This window comes from Acromyrmex echinatior, chromosome 13, assembly GCF_024713525.1.
Source record: "Acromyrmex echinatior isolate Ae372 chromosome 13, ASM2471352v2, whole genome shotgun sequence".
NCBI classification, from domain to species: domain Eukaryota; kingdom Metazoa; phylum Arthropoda; class Insecta; order Hymenoptera; family Formicidae; genus Acromyrmex; species Acromyrmex echinatior.
In genome coordinates this window covers 5,819,217-5,839,112 of record NC_141864.1, presented here as the reverse complement: position 1 = coordinate 5,839,112, position 19,896 = coordinate 5,819,217, and the positions used below count along the sequence as shown (strand labels likewise).

Sequence of the window (19,896 nt, the reverse complement as noted above, 5' to 3'; positions counted from 1 at the left end):
CACACGTAAATTATAATACGTCCAAGAGTATATATTTAACTTCATAAAATGAAAGTTATAATTTTAATAGGTTTTTGAAACACATTTTAATATTCATTATAATTTAGTCACTAATATTTAATTTACGACTCGTTTAACTCTTTGTGGATTGTTGACCTCATTTAGGGTCACTCCCTTTTAGTTTATAAATTGCTCGCTCGGTTAGTATAAAACTTTGCCTATAAGGTAGTTTGATATTTTATTTAAATTTAAGGTTCAAAATAAAAAATGATAGATTTAATATAGCGAACAGAAATTTAACTTGATCATCATAAAACTTGCACTGTTAAATCTAAAGTGTCAAATTTAAATCAAATTTTAAAGTCGTTATTGCTCCTATTCAAAATGTCGTTATTTTTTACTGAAACATTGGATAAATTTGACATTATACAATATTATATAGTGTCAAATTTAATCATTGTTTTACTGCACAATAAAATAATGATATATTGCGTAGGAATAGCGGCAATTTAAATCAAATTAAATTTGACACTATAGTATGTAGATTTAACAGTGTCATTTTAAGAAATTTTTATATGCAAAATAAAAAAGTTTTTAGTTTCGTTTTCTTTAGATCAGTGCTACAAAAACCGTTTTAATAATGTCTTATTGTTTTAAAGACATCATTAAGACGTTATTAAAATGTCATTTTTTTTTACATTCACCTTGTTACTTGGATAATACTGATTTCCAAATTGACTATCAAATTCTGATTACGAATTCTCTAATACTACATACAGTCTCCTTTTTATCGATGTTATTATACTTTTAAAGTTCGACATTTTCAGTCAAACTCAGAGGTACCAATCTTTTAAAATTGAATTTTACGATCAGATTATTTTTTTGAATTATTAATTTTAGAATTCTGAGGTCAAACAAATTCAATGATTCCTCATCAAACAAGATTTTCTACAAGATAAGTTACTTCTAACAAGATAAATTATTCAGAAAGCTTCAGTCTTTAAAAAGTTAATAGAATAAAATAGATTATGCTGCACATTTTTAATGAATGTTGCATTATTGCAAAAATTGCAAATTAAATTATCTTTTCTCAAATAATTATACGTACAAACTAAAAATAACATTTTATTACTGTTTTCGTGTGGCCACTGTAAATGGCTAATGCTTTTCGTGCTCTATATCCATTAGAACCGATCCGCTAAGTTTAGCTATTGGAAAACGGGGCAAAAGACAACTATGATATGTTATCATATTACGTATTACATTTGTACTGTGAAGATAGCAAGCTGCACTCTGATTTCGATTCTGCTCTCCTTCGGCTTGCATTTCGTGTGCTGATCAGATCCGACTGATCAGATTCCATTGTGACGTGGTCCCAAGAAAATTCACGGTGCTAATTTCCTTTCTTCATAAGTGTAAGATATTCAAGTTAATTGGTTATATGAATTTCATTACAATTAAATTATATAATCTCGACTATCTCACTTAAAATAATAAAAGTTCTTAATTATATATTTATTCAAATGTTACAATTCAGCAGTTCGTTAATTAAATGAAAAGACATAATTAAATAAGGAAACTTCAACTTTTTATACAAAGCCAATTTTAATTTCACTTCATAATTTTTATAATAGTTTAATAATAACTGTCTGAAAAAATAATTAAATACAAACGTGTAAATATATCATCAATAACGTATTTAGGAAACATTCTTTCTTTCAATTAATCTCTAACATATAAAATATTAGACTATAAATTATTATCTACTTTATAAGAGTAATCGATCATTGTCTACATTAAATAAATCACAGAGATACCGAAATATTGAGATGAAGAACTGAAGGAGAAATCACGCAATGCATAGAATAATAAACGATTTAATTATCTGCCTAAAAGTTTTGTTTTATATTTCGGCAAAACAAAAACATTGTTATTTTTAAATTTTATACAGCTTGTTAAAAATGTACATAAAAATGTAGAATATACAAACGTATAGATAACGTATTATTCCATTTATAATTTACAATAATTTGTATAAAAAAAACATCTCACAAAACATCTTGCCATGACAATACTCTTTAATAAAGATTCTTTAAAATAAAAATTGAGATATGAAAATATTTAGGCAATAGTTTTTAAATTGTTTTTCAAAAGCAAACAAAGTGCGAGTTGGCGATATCGTATAAAATTTATTTTCACCCAATAATCACCCTGATATACAAAAATGTTTAAATACTGCACGGGAATATATAAATAAAATACATTTGTATAATTATTTTCTAGTAATTTTCATTTTCTATTTTTTTTTCATCTTCCTTTATTTTATTTTTTCATCTTTTCTTCGATTTTTAAATCTTTCTTCTAGTTCATGAAAGAAAGATTTCTAAATTATTATATTTATATTAACTTCATTGTCTTTTATTTCTTAATAAAGGAAAATACTAATATTAACGTTAATAAGAGAATATTGAAAAGAATGAAATCTTTTCTGGTAACTATTTAATTTCGTGACTCTAAAAATTGTGTGATTTCAATTCATTTTGCTTTATTATGCAATTAGTGCTTCTCGGAATTCGAGTTTAATAAATAATAAAATCTGGATTTATAATTTTGATTCTATAATGAATCTTTGATCTTCAATGGGTACATCAAATTAATAAAAAAATAATTCTCCATGCACAAATCATCATAACTTCTCGGCAAACATATTCATTAATATCCACTTGACGAACGGGTCAGCGATAGGATTTTTTTTTTTATCAAGGTAACGATCGCACTCAAGATTACTCAAGAACATGAAAAGGACGCGGTGACATTTTGCAATGTCATATAATAAATATTTATCATGAAATCGATATAATATCAATGTTAAAAAATATTTAATGTTAAATATTTACAATAAAAATTGCAAGTATGTTCAATTGAAAAAAATGAGATAAAATATTCCGCTTTCTATTTAAAAAAATCGTTGATAATATCGGTTTTTGAATTTCTGTTAAATACTCTTTAGTCTATATTTTGTAATATTCAAAACATGATTTTATAAAACATGGTTTTAAATTTTACAAAAAATGAGAATATTTACTTAAAATAAAATCTTCTCTCGTAATGTATTAATTAATTTTCATTTAAAAAATTATACGATTGACGTCATTTCGTTGCTAAAATTAATACTTTGAAAGATTTCGGGTTTTATTCAATTAAATCTATGTAGGTTTAATTCTGACTCTGCAAGAAGCTTCTAATTTTTTACAGGACGCGACTTTGTGAAAATAATCTTCTATAACAAAGATCGTCATTCAGATGATACGAATAGATTCGTTAACGTTCATCTGATGCAAGAATAATAATGTCTTTTATGAGGCCAAAAACGTAAAAAAAAACAACTATTTCGTTGTGTCTTTTCATTGCAGAGTTACCATGTAACAAATATTGCACATTTTAAATTTAACAATTATTTAACGGGATTATATGTAGTATAGTACGGAATTATATATAGTACATTTATTGTAGCCAAAATAATGGTTATCTTGCATAAATTCCTCACATGTGATATACGTTGCATAGAAACTTCTAGGTTTTTAAATCAAACCTATATCTTTGTTGATTTGGCCATATATATTCTGATTACATTGCAGTTAGATCGATATAGGAAAAAAATTCCTTTTATTGCTGGTTAATTACTGTCATCAGCGCAGATAACATTACATGATTTATTATTCCACGTACGTACGTCGATTACAGTGCAACAATAATCAATCAATCGAAAAAAATGAACTCGCACAAATTGCATTAATTGCCCAAAGCTATTATGAGTACAAATTGTGTTAAAATGCACGAGCCTATTAATTAAACAAATTTGCATTATTTTGTGACACGTGCGATTTTTATTTAACTCAGAATTATAAACATTCAATCTTTTAAAAAATTTTAAATGTCGCTCTAATAAAAAAAGATTCAAATGTATTTCGTGAATGCCAAATATTGAACTTTACGGTGTAGATTATAAATTTTCAAAAATTATAATAATTAATTAAAATCAGGCATAAACCAATTCATCTAAAGCCTCTCTACAATATATATAACGTTATCTGCAGAATATGATAATAAAAATGGTATTAAATATAATATAATGTCATTTCTTAAATTTATTTTGTCTTACTTTAAAAACGAATTAAGTAAAAAATTTTAATGAATAATAAAATTGGACATAAAATTCGAAAGAGACATATTTTTCGCATAATTATTTTACTTAATTTCTCATATTTCTTCATATTTTATTCATTTAAGCAAATGTCAATCCAAGCAATACATCTAATTATTTCAGTAACTTGTCTCTTATTTGGAAATAACTATTTATTTTTGTATAAACGCAGCGCATAAATATTTTGTTTCAATTTTTATTTATTATGAAAAATAAATAAATTTAATATTATTTTAAATTTGAAAATGTAATTACTTATACTTCAAAATTAATAATTGATTAAATAACATTATTGATATCTCCTTTAATATTATCAAACAACATAAATAATATATGTTGATATAGCTCCGATAAACATTTGTGAGCTCTGTGTGTAATTAAAGATGTGTGTTATGTAACAGAGAATATGTAGTTGGTGTATACTGTGTAAACGCTCTATTAAACTACCGCAGTAATATTATACACGAGTTAAATTGACTAGCAATTTAACAAATTTTTGATGCTTATTCGCATCTTCGAAACGATCTTAATGATATTGTATGACATATTAAAATTTATAAATAATTAATTCTTATTGTGAAAGCTATTATCGAAGATCGAATCCGGATCTCTTGCATTCTGTGCGAGCGTCTTAAGCCTTTAGACTACTAAATAAACATAAAAAATTTGTTAAATTGCTAGTGATATTACTGCGGTAGTTTAGTAGAGTTAGCGTTTCAAGACTGAAAAATCATTTCGACGAGCGTTTCTAGGAACTACATATGTAATATATAAATTCACACAAGAATCATACAAGCATCAGAGAGCATTAAAATCCAGCTAGACCGTTTAAGGCTTTGATTTCTATAGTTTGTATTATCACATATAAAGTCCTATAATATATTATATTATAAATAAATAATTAATATATGAGGATTTATTGTTACTCTAATTCAGTCCGATGCTTTGCATTATTTTGTGTTCTAATTTATAAGTAAAAGACAAATTTTGACATTCTATTTAAATTAATATATAATTAATTGTAAACGTTATGCTAAATATCGAATTCAAGTATTGCTAGAAAAATAATAATTATTATGCATAAAAGTTTTACAATAAAATTTTTCTGGACATTTCTCCAATGTTCATTATATGCAATATAATTTCGTTACAAAAGAGTTATCAAATATTATTAATAAACTTCGTAATAAATTATACACAATTCTTGAATTGTTCGATTCATTTGTTATTCTGCACGCTCTCAGTTTATTAGTAATAATAAATAAAAATTATATTTACGTAAATATTTTAATATTGCAATACAAAATGTATTTAAATTTAAGCGTTGTTAAAAAAATTATTATTTTCAATATTGTGCTCCAAAATTATTCAACTTAATCTATTGTAAACTATCCATTAATGGATCTATGACGTTGATTTAACCGTAACTTTTATATTGTTATTAAAATGATACATTTTTGTCTTTAAATGCATTATATCGAATAGCTTTTGTACATCCATTACTTCAAGATACATAAAATTGAATATGTTGCGTGACTCATCGATCGTAAGCGGTGAATAACAGTGGAATTATCTCTCCATTTAAGTTGACAGAAATCATACAATACTTACGAAAATGTAAAAAAACATGTACATGATAATTGTTAAAATATGACTATTGCTCGGCCTTGTACAGCACTCTAGAAGTTAAAAACATACGACATAAAATATCTTCATGTATATGATAATTCTCCGTTACTTTAATGAGATCGAATTTATGCTTGATGTGTTGTATTGTGCGAAATATTTACCTTAATAAAAAACCGTCACCATGTTTATAAATTATTAATCGAATAAGCAAATGATTACATATTGTAATAATCATAAAATGTAATAACCCTTGGAATCACATTCCAAGAGGAGACGGAGTGACTCGCGCTACTATCAGATTGCTCGAGCGTTGACATTACGAATACTATATGACTTTGTATACGCAGCGGTCTACGTCATTCACTACATAAACAGATAACAAGGTTGACAAGAATTAAAAATTTTTAACCCTCCGGAGCTGACGCCAATATTGTAATACAATTATTAACATTGAGTAAGATCAATTTAATTTATATGTTAATTAAAAGACATCAATTAATTTAAAGAAACCAAATAATATACAAAAAATAATGTATAAGAAAAAATGAATATTAAGTATATTTTAATAAAAATAATTTAAATTTGCAGATATAACATAAAGAAAGCTGAATTGTTTGATATTTCTGACAAAGAGATTTATAATTGAGTGGGTTTATAATGGACCTATGTCACCTCTGGAGAGTTAATATAATATGTAAAATAAATGCCGAATATACATATGTATATTGCTTTTCATAAAATAGCATATACATATACATATGTTTATTGCTTTTAATAAAATAGCTATTATCAAATATTTCGTTCTTTGTCTCGTAAATTCGACTTGGCAATTTATATATTATTTCGTGGTTTTAATTACTAAGCAATTTACACTTATATTAAAAAACACGCGTGATAAAAAATTGAAAGACAGTATCGTAAGAAATGAACGTCGTCTGTAAACATTGCATATTGAAATGATAATGAATTATTAAATTCGCTCCGATTTCTGCTTTACATAAATCACATCTGCTTCGATAAATATGTATTACCTTGGTCTATATAGGAATTATAATCGGGAAATTAATAAATCATGAACAGATAATTGTTGACATCAATAATCATTTGACATTGTTGCAATTGCATCTTAAAGAATGATGAGACAACCTTTCAAAAATGTACAGTTAAAATACAAGGGAATGCACAAAGCACATAAAATATATTAAAGACTAGCATCATTAAAAAAATTAAAAAATCTATGGATATTTTCCATCATTTATATCTCTTCAGCAATTGATCATCCGTATCAGTCTGTATTATTCAATGTTCTCAGTATGGAAACAGTAGATAAATTACATTGATATTATATTGAAAAATTCGAAGCAGAAAATCCAAGAATTGTTGAAAAAAAATTATCGAAAAACATATAAAAAATAATTTATAATTTCCCTATTCACTTCATTTTCTTTATACTTTGAATGTACAACATAGTAATATCCAAAAGTTTATAACCTATAAGAATATAGAAAAAATAATAAAATAAAATAAAATAATTTTTATTTTTTAATATAATCATCCTGTACTTCAATTTTTTTAGAACTAATGAATTAATTTTTACATATCGCTATTATTATTGATAAAATTATTTTGAATTTTGTCCTTAAAGTAGTTTAGATTACTAAATTTTTTCTACGTAAATCGAACTTCTACGTAAGTCGGAATTAGGTTGAATGATAAAAAAATCATCTTCGCAATTTATTATTTTAAAGAGCATTCAGAACAACAAGCATTCAAAATATTTTTATAGCAATATAGAAAAATCAATTCATTGTTCTAAAAAAATGTATAAAAATAAAAAGTTAAATTAAAAATAATAATGATTCTTTTGTTTTGTATATTTTTGTATATTTTGTTTTATTTCTTATATTTCTTTTTATATTCTTGGATGAAACTTATGGAATGTACAATATATTTGCATCAATAAATACTCGATGCAACAAAATGTTGTTAATTGAGAAACTTTATCACACTGTTTGATAATCACTAATTACTAGTATAAAATGATCACATTTCGAGAAATTGTTAAGCGAAGCAATCTCGCATCTCTACCTGCTTTGAGTGTTGCCGAGTAATAATAGTTGTCGACTGTGCAAATGATACCGCAAGTTTGAGTACACAGCGGCACGCTATATAACACAAAAATAAATACTAAAGCCACGTAACGATTGACTTGTTATCAAAATATACTGAAATATTATCAAAATACTACTATTATCAAAAAAATGAAAAAGGATAAAAATTAAAAATAAATATTTAAGATAAATTTTTACAAGTGTTGTAATGTTTTTATTGCGCGCGCGCGCGCGCGCGTGTGTGTGTGTGTGTGTGTATGTGTGGTTAATAAACTAATTTTTTATTTCCACTTTCTTCTCTTTTCATTTATGAAAAGCATCGCTACAATATGGGTATTTAGGCAGACTTTGTGTAACATAATTTAACAAGCAATTAATGATACTTGCGAAATGCAGGCATCACGTTGAAGCATTGTCCTATGTTTTGTCACTGGGCTCGGATAACCTACTCAGTGAACATGATCCCTCCATCCTCACGATGATATTGACAACAAAACGCAAGGCTTAAGAACCTTTAAGCAACATGACGCTTTAGGACATAAGTCCGCAACGCGTCCTTACGACACCTCTCATATATTATACATATACTTCGGTTCTAACTAGTAATATATTCAGTTAAGTGTTCTTTAGCTTAAAAAAACATAAATCCTTATGATATAGGAAAAAACTTATGTCTGATTTTAAATTTTAAAATCTAAACGTATTGCTCTTTATATCCGAATGTATAAGTAAATAAATTTTTTTATACGTAATGCAATTAAGAAAGCACTAAAAAAATCTTTCTTTATATTTTCAGCATAATCGATAAAATTATTAGGTGTTGGAATTAATTCGTAGCGTTTTTTAATGAAAGAATGTTATTTATTTCACATGAGCATTAAAAAATACATTAATGAAAGTACTTCCCATCACTTGTAAAACGCTACGAATTAATTCCAACACCTAATATAATCAATAAAAAATGTTTGTTGTAAAAAATCTATTATATGTAGATAGATGTATATAAGAGAAATAAAGCAAAAGATTGAGATAAACGTAAAATACAAGCACATAAAATTAACATAAAGTGAAAGATAATACAAAGTTTTATCTTACCTATATACTGCCAGTGGTTTTATTTAGCATTTTCTGCAGTAAACTATTTTGGATTTTATATAAATGTGATTAAATTAAATCATATATTTTAGATGTAATTAAATAAATATATAAACATAAATATTCGAAAACTAAAATTTTATAAGACATTTTTTTCAATTTAGAAATATTTATTTCAAATATTTTATCTCATTTTTCGCCTTGAGATGTTGACAGTCTAATTTCTATAATTATAATTACAAAAGTGCAATAAACCTTTAAGCTTACTTTATATATTCAGCAACTTCTCATACTTATAAGCAAACAGTATTTTAAGATGTGAGAGTATATACATAAAGCTAAAGTGCACTTAAAAAATTACCGCGGATAAACTCTCGTGGCAAGTTGTAAGTAACTATTATAAATCTGGCTTGCAATATCTTTCATAACTTCGTAGAATATTTTACTTCCATGCGTGCATATTTGTATACATATGTCCGAAAGTTTCCGCAATTTACGTTAAAATAATTTCAAGAAATTACGTACTTAAATACACGAAAAATGATTATATTACATTGTGTTGGTTAGTAATACTGGCTTATTTCGCAAAAAGAAACATTTTTATATTACATTTTGCTGGCTAGTAATATTAGCACATTTTGTATTTAATATTGGGAATTTATTATTTCGCATATAATGCTTTAACGATCATTTTTATGTTAACTTTGATATTTTCTTACTAACGGATCTCTTTAGTTGTATAATGTTATTATCACCAGTTTCTTTACTTTATCACCACAAGTTATGCATAATTTATCGGGATAATTGCAATTATTTTTATCTAAAACGCGCATTCTTCTCTAACAATGGAATAATATTATGTGCTATGTAGAAATTATTTACAAACTTATCCATTGCTCAAAATAAAAAAAAATCCCCTTTCAGAATATAATTACAATTGAAAGAATAAAAGAAGAAATAAAAATCACTGAATTTTCATTATGCAAAACATTTCAAATACTTGCCCCCATTAGAAAAAAAGAAAATATATACATTGCATAAACTTCTTTATCGCAAGAAAATATTTTACAGCTTTATATATCAGCATTTCATATTTCTTAAATAGTTAATACATTAAAGAGGACATAGACACTTTAACATTTTTTCATATTTATGCACATTTAGATTCATAAAAGAGATTCGCGCGCAGTAAACTCTTCACGTATTGCATTTCCTTTTATTCGAGTATACCTTACTGTTCATGACACTCCGTAACTTAAAAACTTTCCGGGGCTTCTAAAATTTCCCTGTATTCACGGATGTGAGAAATATGCAAGTGGAAGCCAGAATAGACTTAAGGAAGAGATAAGCTTGCTTCAAAAGACTTCGTATAACGAAGATTTATTCCGCGGACGATTGTAACTGACTCGAGCTTTACTTCGATGTCTCGGACTAGTCTTGCATTCTAGATTTAAATAACTTAAGATATGACTCATCATATTTCTTTGATATTATGTTAAATACGCCGCATCTAAAATAACTTGTAATCCATAAATCATTTGTAGCATATTTCTCTGTCTCACAAAAATAATAACCATTAATAAATTATTTTTAAATTCTCTATAAATTTAAATCCGATAATTTATGTTTTAAAAATTTAAAGAATATTTTGCATTAAGAGAATAAAACATGCAATTATTATAAAAAAAAATAACCATAAATCATATAAAAGTATAAAATTATTTTTATCTTAAAGAATAATTATTGATTCACGTAGTTCTTTTAAATTATCTTTCGCGAGATAACATTTTATTTCTCAAGAGACCATTTAATAACGGTGGTTACTTATATCGATTAACGATTGCTTTAACACGCGAAAGTCCAAGATTAAATTCTGTAGATTTTAATTTTGTGAGAGAATTGAGAGGCCACTGTGTGTGTGTGTGTGTGTTCGAGAACTGCGTGCAATAATTTCATAACATATCAAATATTCGTAGAATATTGATAAATATCAGTAGTTAACGTGCGTTGTCAATATTTACGAATATCTTAATTTCGCTCGTCTATTTGAACATATATATGTATGAGAGGAAAGATTAATATTTAATTTTCACGCTATAGTTCTGAATCATTTTTAATTCGCGAAAATAAATTTTGCATGTTTATATAACTTACAAATGTTATACTATATTTGTTGCTTATATACATATAAGTATATTAATTTATCAATTGTAAAATGTTCATTAAAGCAATAAATTATTCAATTATCATCACCAAAGCAAAAATTATTCAACTATCATCACCAAAACAAAAATTTTTGATATATTATTATAATAAGTACACTATTGTCTGGCATCTCCGGCTATAAAATCTCTATCAAGAATGCAGACTTAGCTTTCAAGAAGTGTTCTAACATTTCGAGAACGAAAATACGATAGAGATGATATTTTATGAAATCCTGTATTTCAGCTTTCGGCAATAGATAAGATTCGAGATGCGCTGACTGCAATAGATAAGATTCGAGATGCGATTTCGCTGACTTTAGAAAAGGAATGATTTTGTAACCGGGGCAAAAGGTGATGTGCTCGATCTAAATAAAAAGAGCTTTTATAATGGAAAAGAAGTAATCTTATAATCAAGAAACGCAAAATGAATCTTTTGAATTAATAAACATTATTAATAAATCGCTTCTATTTCCATTTGATGGAAATCCATCGTTTCTATTTGACCTATAAAATATTATGCAAATCATATATTACAAAGAGAATATGTCGAGTATCATATGACTAGTTAGTAATTGAATATTCTTATAGATCTGAAGTGTGCAATATTAAGTAACCTCGAAGACTTCTTGTCATTCACATTTTTAGTCATCAATAATGGACAAGTTTTCTTTTAAGTAATCCATATCAATGTTCATTATTTTGCAGTTAATGAGATAACAGTTTAAAATAGAATTAATGTCGAACAGTAGCAATTTATATTTTCATTAAACAACTTATATTTTCATTCAAAGTCAAGATATTATTTTCTTATTTTAACAATACATAATTATTTCCTAATATTATTAAAGAGGTATATAACAAATCTTTATCAAAAATCTGTTTATATTTTTATGAAATAGATTCTAAATCTTACATTTAAAAAATTCTACCTATTATGTATATTAAAGATTTAAAAAATAAAAAAGTAATTCACTCATTAACAGCATATTGTACAGTATATGTACCCCAAATTGGATGAAAGAGAATTCCCTTATATTTTCCATTGATAACGGACATCGATAACGAATGAAATAAAATTCAATGTGACATTTATTTCTCATAAATCAAATTTACCGTAAAATCACAGAATTATAATTCGATTTGTTAATAAAGACATCTGCAGTAACCATCCGATAAAAAATTGGCGATTATAAATTTGAATTCCGATTAATAGATCAATTTCTTTTGTTTAAACGAGATTACTGTATAACAATGTTTGCGCAACATATATTTTACTACTTGATGCACGTTTTGGGAAATAACAAAAAAAGATAATACCAATCTCTCTTTCATTACGTGACCTTTAATTCCCAAATGTAATTACCCGTCAACATTTTCATTTATCCCTCGGTAATTTTCGTGAAAGCATTTGTTGCTCGAATTTTTGACGTCGAACGTATCGAATTACACGATCGAGTTTACGGTGCTTATCACGTTTCACTGTTGCAATTTTGCCGCTATAATGTTACTCCGCGCCATGTAATTATTGTAACACCGTGTAATTATTTAACAATTAAAGTTAAGTTTCACGGATGCAAAGTTCCGCGTAAGGTAAAAACATTTTACGGCGGATTCAATGTATGTAATCGATCGCTTTCGATTCGCAAGCGGCGAGGTGATTAATAATGCGAATGCTTCATTAAGAAAGAAGATTTATTCATTTCTCATGCAACAAGCTTTGTCGTGTTTCGCGTTTTCAACGACGTAAAATTGCATGGAGCGACTATTCCGGATAGAACGCAGCTCCGTAATTTTTTGCGGTTGTAGGCCGTGTAAAGTCATGCATTTAACGATTCGACCGACATATCAGATGACGCGATTTCATAATCACGGCGGGAATATGAATTAAAAGAATTTCACGTGCATCACGCATCGCGTTTTTCGTAACCTAGCTGGGCGTGCGTTGACTTCGTGTATTGCAAAGTGCCCGTCTATACTTCATGCAGAAATCTGATATCTTTATATATATTCGTGTTGCACGCAAGAACGAAACCTTAAAGAAGTTTGTTCAACGTCTCACGTCGCATCAAGTTTCGAAACTTGGTCCGCCCTCTCGATACCACGAGCGTTCCAGTTTTAAAGCGTCGAGATAGATGGATTCTTCATCTTGTCATTTTCGGTTTCCCGATACGTCGAAATAAAAAACAACGGAGAATATCTGTTACTTCAAATTATTTAAAAATATGCTTTGGAAATATGCTCTATCTATTTTTCGCATTAAGGATAAAAAATAAAGTTTCTAATAAAGACTAACAATCCTTATTAGAAATTTATGCGGCTTAGTTGAGTTTCAGTCATTTATAAATATTAAAAGAACTTCTTATTAATTTTACAACCAGTATATTTTTAAAAAGAGAATTGTAACATTTTAAAAAAGAAAATCGTTTCTGTATTTATAGAATTTTATATTTATAGATTTAACGATAATATTGGGTCATTTTCTTGTGTTTGTTAAACAAAATCGAACAATTAAACTCGACAACTTTTAAAAATACATAAATTGGAAAGAATAATTTTTCCAACAGCAATATAATTTGGGACGTGGAAAATGTTGTGCCATATTTTATTGAATAAACAGTTTCAATATTTCATGTTCGATACCAATATTTAACCAGTTGAAAAAGACTATGAAAAAATATGTTAGCGTACAAAAATAAATTTCCCATTGTTTTTTTTTTTTTTATTTAGGTAAAACCCGCTTTTCTTTCAAACGCACAGGTCGTTAAATGTTAAAATATAATTGCGACCAAGTAATATTAATTAGTAAGCGAGTGCAACTCAAATTTGTCTTCCATAAATATTTATTCATGGCGAGTCACTTATTCACATTTCTCATAGAAGCTCTAGGTAATCCGTTAGCAACTAGAAAAAAAAGAAGCGGCGACATGGGTAAGGTGATAAAGATTACTCGTCGCTTTCAAGAAATCCTCTTGCACTGCATTAACAGCAAGTAACGGAATTTGTCTGCTTTCCGTTGGATAAGTACTTAAACGCAAATAACGTGCTTTTAAGAAGATATAAAAAGAACAGTCATTTGTGTTGAATAGTTGTGGAGTTACTTATAAATGCGTCGACATTTGAGCATGATAATGCACAATGTATACAAAAAAGAAATTTTGTATGAAAAGCGTAAAGCAACTGAAATTTATAATTGAAATATTGAAATTTCTTTTATCATAAACTATGATTAATGATCAAAATATTGGAATGCAATGAAGAATCATTTCTATTATGGTTCATAAACGTTTAAAATAAATCTCATCATTTCTACTATCATTTTTGCTTTTCGAGAAGTTCTGTCATCCGTATAACGCTTTAAATTCAGCTTCGACGTTTTTAGGTCACTCGGTCCTCAATGAGGCATAGATACATCGGAACAAAATTTCTCGTTTCACTGCAATAAACAGTCAAAAGCATCAAAACATGTCGAATATCGTGGCCGAAGACCGGAAGCGGAATACCGCGGTTTCCTTCACGTAGCTAAGAACCCGAAGACAATATAACACGAAAGTCTCGCTTGGCTAGTCACTTACGCTTCCTCTTCCTTGAATTTTATCCAAGAGACGCCGGCGGCGTCTCACCCTTTCTTGCAATCCCTTTACACCCGCGGCTTTTCCGTTTTTCATCGTCGCGGCGCCTGGATTACACACCCTGAGAAAGTATTACGTGCATCCTGTCCATGATGGAGGAGCGTCAGTTTCCTCTCGACGACTACCGCAATTTCGCCGTGAGATGCTGAGATTTTAAGCCGACAATTCGAAAGAAGTTTACTGTTGTTTCGTTTCTTTTCCAACGTTTCTTATACAATTATTTTAATTGCGTAACCCTTTTTAGATCCTATTTCCTCAAATATGTCGAGAAATATGAGAAGCAGAAGTTCATTACATTCGCAAGTTTACTTTTGTCTAATCGTACACTAAACAAAAATTATTTAATCTTAATACATATTTCTTTGAATAGTACTAACAATAAGTAAACATTACTAGTATATAAATATTTACTAAAAAAATTATAATTAATCAAATTAATTTTTGTATAAAAAAATAAATATAATATGTTTACATTTTGTAAATATTTACTTAGAACTGTTCAAATAAATATTTATTAAATCTTAATATTTTTAAAATTTAGAATCGCTCTATTTTATGTTTGCTTCCATTTTTCTCATGCTTCTAAATATTCTCTAACAATTTGTTCCCAATTAAAAAAAAAATTATCAAAATTTCCTATCCAAAAATATTTGCTTTATACAAATTGTTTACTATTCAATATTTCGATGATATGATATTATTGAAAGTAGACAGACGTGCAGAGTCATGTATAATCATATATGATTTATTGTGATGTTTTACATTTCGCTCGCGTAGGATATCGTCTTTTATGAGTTGAAATATAAAATATTACACTACATCATGCGTGATACATGCGGCTGCTAGTCCGCTTTCAACGTTTAAATTTCTAACATCATTTCTTCTCTCATATCCTCTTTCTTAAACCTTTTAGCTACAAACCTTGTATATGACTATCAGTTGAAAAATATATCATAAAATATACCATAAAATTTAATAAAAATTACATAAATAATTCATTAAGCTTCTCTTTGTAACTTATAACATCAGTTTATAACATATTATATATTACATTTCATGATATATATTGATACGAAAATAATAAATCGAAGATCATCGTAATCGTATTTTTGTCTCTAATTATATCTATCATATAATGAATATTATGAAAGAGTGATTTTAATTATTACAATTAAAGAATTAATTTTGACTGCAAAAGTACGTTTAATAATTCTAATTTTTGTTCCAGCAACAAGTATTTCTAATAATAAATCCTGTTCAAAATTCGCGATAAATACGCTTGAGTTCGTATTACACTACACGTTGAAGATTAAAGATTGCAAATTAAAGATTAGAATTCGATTAGCCAAATAATTTTAATCGTAATCCATTTTATTTAGATTGATTAAATTCCTACCTTTAATTCGTAATCCTCAATCTCCAGTGACACAAATTTTAGTTCGTCGTATAATTTCACACGCATCATTATCGTACTCTTACTTAATCATTATCGTAACTATACTTTGGCATTCGACGAGGTAAAAGAAAGCGAAGTGGCTAGAGGTGGAAGCGAATGTAGAACAGGAGTGGCAGTATTGACCCAGTTGCCGGTGGCGCTCGTTGTTGCTCGTTCACCCTCTTCGCCCTTCGGCTCTTTCCTTGCGCTCGATGTCGATTATACTGAAGTTGCTACGGCAAACGCATGTGCGTACACGCGTTGGGCATTAATGACGCTAACCGATATGTTTACGACTAACAGTTTAGTCACGGTCATCCTGTGAATGTAGGGCATTAATTCTTCGACACATCTGATATGTCAGCAGTGTAATCTGAATTAATTTGACACAGAGTTTTCCAAAGCTGCCAGATAAAGTAAAGCTTTAATTACAGATATTAAAGGTTAAATTTTAAAAAACTGTCTATCTGTTATCGTATTATTTTTATCAAAATATTTTTACTGATGGTTTCGATAATCGATTTCTACGAAGCTAATCGATTTCTACGAAGCTATTAGATAATAAATTGAAGAGTTTATATTAAACTGGATATTTTCCGATGAAATGTTGTCCTTCAAATATTTTTACGTAGACTGTAACTCTTAGGAAAAATTTAATTTAAGACTTCATTGCCAAAGTATACAATTAAGTTTGCGTCACATAATATCCTTGGATAGAGCTTGTCTATACACTGAACTGTTTAAGATACTAATTATTATATATATATATATAATATATATATATATATATATATATATATTATAATATAAAATTTCTGTTTGTAATAATCTTGTAATAGATTTATGCTATCATGAGATAAACATTCGTGAATAAATACAAAAAAGGAATACGTCTAAATGACAAATGATACGAAGTTATATAACATTATAGTGCATCTAAAAGATGAAATGTCAGCCATAATATGATTTTTTAAAAATTTAAAATATTACGGATCATTGGTTACGTTCAACAGAGAAAGCAATTTTGCAACAGTTGTAAAATTCTTTAATGCGATTAGTCTTGCCCTTAGTAGTCTCACTGGATCTAAATGGATACACCAATCATACTGAAGAATTTTACAGCAGTTGCAAAGCTGCTTTCTCTGCTGAAGCCATTGTATGCGACGTATAGAGCACATAAAACGGATGAGATCGGTTTCACGGATTTAACTTTCGTTATGAACCATTTGATCCAATGCATCTATTAACATGAAAATTTTGCATCGATCGATTCATTAAAACTGGAACATCTGAAAACACACACTCCCTCTGTAGCGATACACAGATTATTATTACGGATAATCCAATAAATGTTATTTGATAATCACAAATTACTTTATGCAAATTATATTATAATCATTAAACAATGTGTTCTTTTTTCAGATGCTTAAATTATTTGATACATCTGGAACATTATAATAAATTGCATTGTTAAGCTATTATAAAATGCAATTTATATTCCACAAAATTAAAACGCTTAACTCGATCGATGTTCACAAGAATTGATGTCTGTGCAAATGTTTTATAGGTATAAAACAAATGTACAATTCTATAAATATAATGTAGAAACATTTTTACAGAAGAATTAAAAAATATTTGCTCTTTTCATTAAAAAATTACACAAAAGTTCTACCGTAATTAATTATATTCATTATTTATTAGGACAATATGAATTCAATTTTCTGTTAATTCTCTATCGATATATTGATCAATTTATAATAATTTAATTATATTTATTTAGTTCAGTAAGTTTAAAAAAATTAAATGCTGAATATTTGTAATTCAGATGTGGTTTTATAATTGCTGCATATGAGACAAACATTAGAAACTCTCGTTGAAAATTTCGTATTTGCCAATAATATAGAAGCGATGTATATATATATATATATATATATATATATATATATATATCGCTGACGGGTCACTTGTGCCATTTGTCGCACGATGCAGTATATTATGTATAGCTGGAAATCTATTCTTTACTCGCCGTTCAATACGCGCGACATTCAATGTATCATTGAACGTTTGCACGTACAGATGTGAACAGAATACATACTGTATACATATATACATTTTATAAAAGAGCGGGAGATATACACACATATCCCAAGAAGGGTAACGACAATCTCTCTCGAATTAAATTCATAGGATATTCGAGTGATATAAATTTCCACTCGTTTTTTCACATAAAGAAAACCTTTTTATAAGTTAATACAAGATTCTTAATAGAACAAAATGAATGAATGATTCAACGATCTCATCGATTTCAATCTATCGGAGTTATAAGTCGAGGGATATTACAAGTATCTACTTGAGTACTTTTTTTAAGTTGACATTATTGACACATTAAATATGTATTAATACCATTATTGACACATTAAATATGTATTAATGCCATTATTTATTTGATATTTAATATATCTCACGTTGAATTATTAAATATTAAATCTAGCTTCGACCATTATAGGTATTTAATTTCTAATTTGTATTTAATAGATTTCATATTTGTTATATTCAATGTTTTAATAAACATTCTAATAGTGCGGCACATTTTTTGCAAACATTAACAGAAATTAATGGAATTCTAAATATATTTATAATCACGCAACATTCACGATAAATTCGCATTTTTCTAGTTATAACTAAAAGTACTTATTACGAGAGAAGTATTTTAATATTCAAGATTTAGTTAACGTCTCTCAAGATGACTTCCGAGTCACGAGATTTTCACGATGCGAGTAAATTGAGCAAGCGCGACACAAATTTCGCGCGAAATTCCCGGTAATATTAAGCAGTAAAATAAAATAAGGCAAAGATATTTTGTATACAAGTACTCTCTCACGTCATTTCGTAAAATGTCATTTCGAAAAGTTCAACTTTTACTATATACTTTGTGATTATAATGGTTTTACAATTAAAGTCTTCTCTCTCCACGAAATTCTAATTTTAATGTTTTATGGTTACAAAATTGTAGAATTATATAGAGATATTATGGTTGGAAGATTAACGACATAATACATATATATAGCGTTATATTCACCGCAATGTTAAAGTAAAGAGCAAACTCAGGTGGTGAAACCGTCTCTAAATACCAACTGAATAAACAATACGTCTTTAAACAATCTTATTCAAATGATATTGTATTTTCAACAAAATGTTAATTGTTAATTGGAAAAGCAGCCTTAAAAGATATTAAGAACCTAAATGCTCTAATTGAAATTATTTGTCGGAGAAGTATTATATTTGTACTGCATGTTTCAAATAAAGAAATTATTTCAATGCTCTCTCAATTTTTTCTCTTTTTGATAATAAAGTTTATTGAAAATTTTAATAAAGCTAAACACGCGAATATTTATATATTTTACTACATATATTTATATATTTTTATACATCATTTTTAAATACATATAAGTATTTATTCATAATTTATATATATATAAAACTTTTGCATATTTATTTATATATTTTTGCAATGTACGTATATCAAGTAAAAATATACCTATATTATAAAATAAAATATACCCATATTCAGAATTAGAAAATTACTTTA

The 19,896-nt window shown here is 27.4% G+C and overlaps 1 long non-coding RNA gene across 3 annotated transcripts in view; it reads right to left on the bottom strand.

Moving 5' to 3' along the window:
* LOC147907548 (uncharacterized) overlaps nucleotides 1–19,896 on the bottom strand; it is a 217,463-nt gene that overhangs the window by 44,290 nt on the left and 153,277 nt on the right. The gene's annotated exons all lie outside the window — the stretch shown is intronic.